Below are 6,359 nucleotides of genomic sequence, written 5' to 3' on the forward strand. Positions count from 1 at the left end.
GGATGTTGATGTGAGCAAATTCATTACAAATTGATGTCTCACTCAAGCCTCCTTCCATCTTGCAGCACAGCGGGATCTCGAGGGTTACATTTCCTCAACTGTAGCTGCTGGCACTTTCCAACCTGAGTCATAACCTATGGTCGTCCGCTCCCGTTTCCTAGTTTTTGACCTGAAGCTGGGCTTTCTTGAGCTCCTTTGCTAATTGCATCACTTTGTCTAGTGTCTAGTGTGAAGTGAAGCCATTGCCCGGGTCCCGACTGTCTGAAAAACGTGAGGACACACTGGTTCTGCTGGGCAGGCCACCCACCGCTCACGTGATACATAGGTGACACACCACTCATCTTATTTAGTAATATAGTCCACGTGATCACTAGTTATTCAGCAATATATCACATATATCACGTGATAGCTCTTGTTTATAAGTAATTTTACACACACACACACACACACACACACACACACACTTGGCCCTTCGTCACTCAGCATTTACAGCGCTCGAGCTTCTCTGTGTGTGCAGTGTCAGTTGCAGTCTGTGGTTAGATTCAGTACTCAAGAGCCTTGTGACAGAAAAAGGCAGGAGAGACTGTGAGAGGCGGAGGTTGGATTTGGATAAAGGAAATAAAGCAAATTACAACATCTGCACAGCAGCTTGACACTTATCTGGGCATACAGAAAGATTTAGATGTAATCAGAATGAGAGTTTCAGGGCGTCTGTTCCAACATAGTAATCAGAAGAAGATTGGATTTATGGGTCCAAGTATTTTTCCTTAAGAATGATGTCAGAGCTCCGCCCTAGCTTTGAAAATTGGCCTCGGTTTTGAGGTCTGAGACTCAGCAGAAACCAAGTAGGCATGGCTCAGGGCCCACAATCTGCCCTCTACCGGTAAGAATCACAAACAGTTGTGATAGGAAACAAATAAAATGAAAGAAGCCACGAAGCAAGCTCCCTGGTGGTCTAGTGGTTAGGATTCGGCGCTCTCACCGCCGCGGCCCGGGTTCGATTCCCGGTCAGGGAAGCACAACGTTTTTGCTTTCTCTTCAACTTTAAAACCAGAAGGAACTTTTTATCTGCTTTTGATTTGATATTTACTGATTATTTACTTTTAATACTTAGTGTTGTGTTTTTGGAGACACAATTTTAAAAATTCAATTTCTTAAAAAATGTTACACTAAAATTTTAAAGACGCTATATCTAAATTTAGATATTATTTAGAATTGATTGAACATAAAGATATTATTTAGAATTGATTGAACATAAAGATTTGGAATGTATTACTCATAAATTTGTTCAACAGATTCCAAAATTGCAGTTTCCAGCCTTTAAAAATAATTTGAATGAATATTCAATCCCTGTTATTTAATCTTTTATTTAATCTTGAGTATGATTGAATACCTGTAGGAAGAGTTATATCCTATTTTGCATCATGCTTAGATTTAATTTCTATTTTAGTATATATTATGTATTATTTGTATAAAGTGGAGTAATTCCTACATTGTTCTCCTTTATAAATCCAAGGATATCTGTTTGAGATATGTGGCTGGGTAATATCTGGCTTCTTTTCTTTTAATTATACATTTACTTTATTTTATCTAAGTTTTAATTTTTGTACAAGAAATTCACATGAATATGGCAAATTTCTTACATACAGATGTCAAGTATGTAAATCATATAACTCCCAGACCTCCCCCAAAATGGCATCTATGATTGGGAATTCTTACTTTCAGGACAAAGGGGAACTCTGAGAGTTCCCAAAAAGAAAATATGGAAATGTTGGAGTATTATAGAAGGAAAAATGGTGCTATATAGGCAATTTTTTAATCCTAAAATTTCAAAATTATTCTAATCTTTTGTTTTTGAGCTCTTGAGAATATGTTTTGTTTTGGTTCCATTTTGTTTTTAAATCTGAAATTTCACAATGGCATAAACATAGACTGAGAGCTTGATTATGTTTTGCTTTCCTTTTACCGGAGCTGAGTATTTGTTAATAGTCCAGGAAGTGCATAAAAGCCAGAAAAGATGTGACCTTGGTGCTTTAGGAACTTTTACTTCTCTGGGGGGAATAAAGGCAAAAATGTACTCGATATCATTGTCATTAACAAAAGTGATAGGCATCATCTATAGATTATTTGCTATTTGCTATGCTATGTGTCAGGTACTTTAAGCGGTTGGAGAGAGGGAGAGGGAAAGGCAGAGGGAGAGGGGGGGGAAGACAAATAAGTGGACACTAGATGAAAACAGAACTTGAAAACACATTCTCAAGTTGGACATAAAGGCTATTAGTATCTGGAATGGTGCCGCAGTCTGACTGGACACAAAATCATGAGCCACTCAAACAGGAACAAACTTTATTTTTGAAACTCCCGCCAATGCCCTGTATGCTCCAGGGAAATATGGCGACCCACACACCAACAGGAAATCCCTCCTCCGGAATTCCCTCCTACAGCACTTCCCCAACCAATGGGAACTCTCCAGGAGTCCTGTAGCAGGCCAAGGTGGACAGCAGGGGTCTAATATCCATTTGAATGCAGATCTTAACATAATCATATCATCTCAATGGCTTGCTGGCCTCACCTTTCAACCAAAAATGCCATGCATCATTACTACTTGGCTATGGCTCTTAGCAGAATGGAAGAGAAGGAAAATAAAAATGGGCATTTCATCTAGGGAATCCAGGAAGACTATATTAGTTAGGATTATCCAGAGAGATAGATAGAACCAATAGGAGAGAGAAAGGAAGGAAAGAAGGAAGGAAGGAAGGAAGGAAGGAAGGAAGGAAGGAAGGAAGGAAGGAGGAAAGAAAGAAAGAATCGATCAGGGATTTATTATGGGAATTGGCTTATGTGATTATGGAGACTGAGAAGTTCCACAACAGGTTGTCTGTAAGCTGGAGACCATGGGATGCCTGTAGGGTGGCTCAGTCCAAGTCTGAAAGTCCTAGAACCAGGTTAAGCCAATAGTGGAATTCTCAGTTGGCTATGGGGTGCAGAGGCACTGGTATAAGTCCTAGAGTCCCAACATCCAAGATCCTAGAGTTCTGATGTCCAAGGGCAGCAGGAGGAGAGTAATGAGGTGGGGCAGGGGAAGTTTGGTGGTGCCTGTCCACATTGAGGGAAGATTTTTCCCAATCAAATCCACACTCACTACCCATCTCCTCTGGAAATACCCTCACAGACATACCAGAAAATAATGCTTTACAATTCTCCAGGCAATCCTTAATCTAACCAAGTGGATAACTAAAATGAACCATTACTGTGACCAAGTCCTGGCATCTGCAATAAAGTCAGCTATATCAGGTGGCCTATATATAGCAATGGATCTGTGCTGGGACAAAGTGCAGGATGAGTCAGATAGGCAGATGCAGCCAGATTATGGAAGACTCAAGGCAAGCTAAAATGTCACAAAGGGAATCCAAGAGGATTTGGTGACTATAGGACCTACAGGGTCAAGAATAGGGAACAGTCATTAATGACTCCATAGTTTGTGGTCTGTGTGGTTAGTGAAGTTAAGGGGCATAAATGGTAACAGAGAGGCTGACGTGGGGAAACAATGGGAAGAGAATGTAAATGCAGTTTGATCCCTTACAGAGTCAGCATAGCCAAAGTGGCTGGAAATACAGGAGTAAACTTTGATTCTAAATTCAGGTGGAAGAAATAGATTTTGAGCTATTAGCTTAGAAGTTTAAGAAGATTCTAGCTCTCCCAAAGAGAATCTATAAAAAATACAACAGAAGACCAAGGATTAAACTCAGGGCAGTATGATATAGGAAAATGACAAGAAGCAGAATAACTCGCAAAGGAAGCAGCAGAAGTTCAGAGAGATGATAAAAGGATAAGAGAGATTCTAGAAGGAGGCAGCAGTGAAGAGAATGGGTTATTATAAGGAGGCCAAGGAGAAGGTGAAGGAGAAAAGACAGGTGGTGAGACAATGCTGATGTATACAGAGAAGACTGGTGGAAGCCAGATGAAAGTAAGGGAATCTGTCTAGAAGTTCATTGAATTATATACATAATTCAAAGAGCTAAGAGTCTGGACTAGTGTAAGAAAGAGACAATAAACTTATACACAAACCAGAGGTTAAAGAAGAGCAAATATGGAGATGAAAAAAAGTCTTATGAAGGCAATGAAAACATTCTTGCTGAAAAGTCAGAGACTGTGAATTAGTCCTCACTATGCCAATATTAGCTGAGTTATCTGGAGTAAATGATCCAACCTCTCTGAGCTTCTGGATCCCTTCTTGCCTGTACAGTGGAGGTATACACTTCACAGTTATTTTTATTTATTCATTCTTCATTCATTTATCAATTTAGCAATTACTTAAGGAATTCTTACTCCTTGCTGGACACCACTGTGGGCTCAGGTATACGAAAATGAACAAGTCTGTCTTTACTACAGTTGAAGGGGAATCAAAGGAGAAAATGATTAAGGTTTTCATCATCATCTACCTATTTCAAAAGAGAGCTGCCTGGGAGGGAGGCAAAGAAGGAAGTCGTGTTGCATTTAGATTTGGACCGAGGTCATTCAAGTGAAACTGAGCTGTACATAGGTTGATGTTTCTGATTAATGGTGATGGATTTGGAGGCAATTTAGGTCTGGGGTGAGAATTTGAGATTGAAGAGTGAAAATACTTGGCAAGAGATAGAGTGCAGCAAAAAGAAGAGCCAAGGTATGCAGGGTTGACTTTGGCTGAAGGAGGACAAAGGAGAAGATTCTGAAGGAGGAAAGTCAGGAAAATCCAGAGTCAAAGAAGCTTCTTGCCTTGGAAATATTTAATTAGGGGTTTCCAGGGTTTTGTTGTTGTTTGTTTTTATTTTTTGTTTTTAGGTTTTAGTTAGTATATATTTTTTTTTTTTTTTACTATTCTGTTGTTATTTTTAGTCTAGGAATTGTACTTTTCCTAAATGATGTTGCCATTTAGACACAACAATGTATCAGGTCATTTATACAAAGCTAAAGCTTGCTACTTTGTAGAACTAGAATATTACATTCAATTTTGTGTTTACAAATAAGGGGGAAATGCTGAAGAACTGTTTGCCGAAGTATTCCAGGTATGAAGAGGTTCTTTAAAGGCAACAAACAAACAACAACAACAACAAACCCAGGAATTATTTAATATGCACTAAAAAATTTGCTGTATAGCAAAAGTACTTTCCTGGACTTGTCCATTTACTTTATTTTAAATATAAAATCATCATTCACCCAGGATTGGCTTACTAAACTAAATGATGATTTGAGCTGAGAAATACTAAAAATTTGAAGGATGACTGAGAATACTGAGGGGTGGGTAATTTTCATGGACTTTTAATAATGAAATAAGAAACCAAAAAAATAAGATTGTTAGGGCTGTTCTTGAAAACAATCATATTTAGTTTGAGTACCACATAATGCTATTTTATGTGAATAACAGCTCTGTATTTTCACCAAGAAAAAAGCAAGTGGAAATAGAGTTAAACTTAGTCATTCTGAAAGATGTCTGACACTTATTGAACTCCTTTATTTGCTGAACATTCCATTAAGTGCTTTATCCATGATGAAGACATGATGATCTGTAAAAATGTTTCCATCCCTTTTGCATATTTTTAATTAATTTTAAAATATCATTTCCATATCTCTAGTTAATTATTATTTTGAATTAAATCGTTATTTTTGTCTTCCTACTATAATGAGAAGGCTATAGAAAAAATATTTCTAGCCAGGCATAGTGGTGTACCCCTATAATCCTAGAGGGTTGGGAGGCTGAGGCAGGAGGATCACGAGTTCAAAACCAGCCTCAGCAATTTGGTGAGGTGCTAAGTGACTCTGTGACACCCTATCTATAAATAAAATACAAAATAGATAGGGCTGGGGATGTGGCTCAGTCATGGAGTGCCCTTGAGTTTAATCCCCAGTACAAAAAAAAAAGAAAGAAAGAAAGAAGGAAGGAAGGAAGGAAAGAAAGAAAGAAAGGAAGAAAGAAAGAAGGAAGGAAGGAAGGAAGGAAGGAAGGAAGGAAGGAAGGAAAGAAAGAAAGAAAGAAAGGAAGAAAGAAAGAAAGAAAGAAAAATATTTCTACATTAGGAAACCAATTTTAATTTAAACCATGGACCTAAATGATCAATTAGCTTTTATCCTGATTATCATATTCTCTGAATTTTTATAATATGTATACTATATAGTATTTAATTAATCTGCTTCTGTTTTGTATAAGTTGTGCTTTTGTATGCTTCCTGAGGCTAGAGTTCATATTTATACTTATGTGTTGCAAAGTGATGATCCTACAATTGGTGGTCACATTTTTTTGTCTTGATAATTATTATGATTCCCCCAGAGTGATAAAACTACAGAAAAGGCAAGAGCTCATCAGCAGAGAGCTCTGTCTATGT

At 37.9% G+C, this 6,359-nt stretch overlaps 1 non-coding gene across 1 annotated transcript; it reads left to right on the top strand.

Annotated features, from left to right (window-relative positions):
- Positions 1-944: 944 nt before the first annotated feature.
- Positions 945-1,016, top strand: Trnae-cuc (transfer RNA glutamic acid (anticodon CUC)). The gene has a single exon. It is a non-coding gene; the product is annotated as a tRNA-Glu (tRNA).
- Positions 1,017-6,359: the final 5,343 nt, after the last annotated feature.

Source organism: Urocitellus parryii, chromosome 8 (genome assembly GCF_045843805.1).
Source record: "Urocitellus parryii isolate mUroPar1 chromosome 8, mUroPar1.hap1, whole genome shotgun sequence".
Taxonomy (NCBI): Eukaryota; Metazoa; Chordata; class Mammalia; order Rodentia; family Sciuridae; genus Urocitellus; species Urocitellus parryii.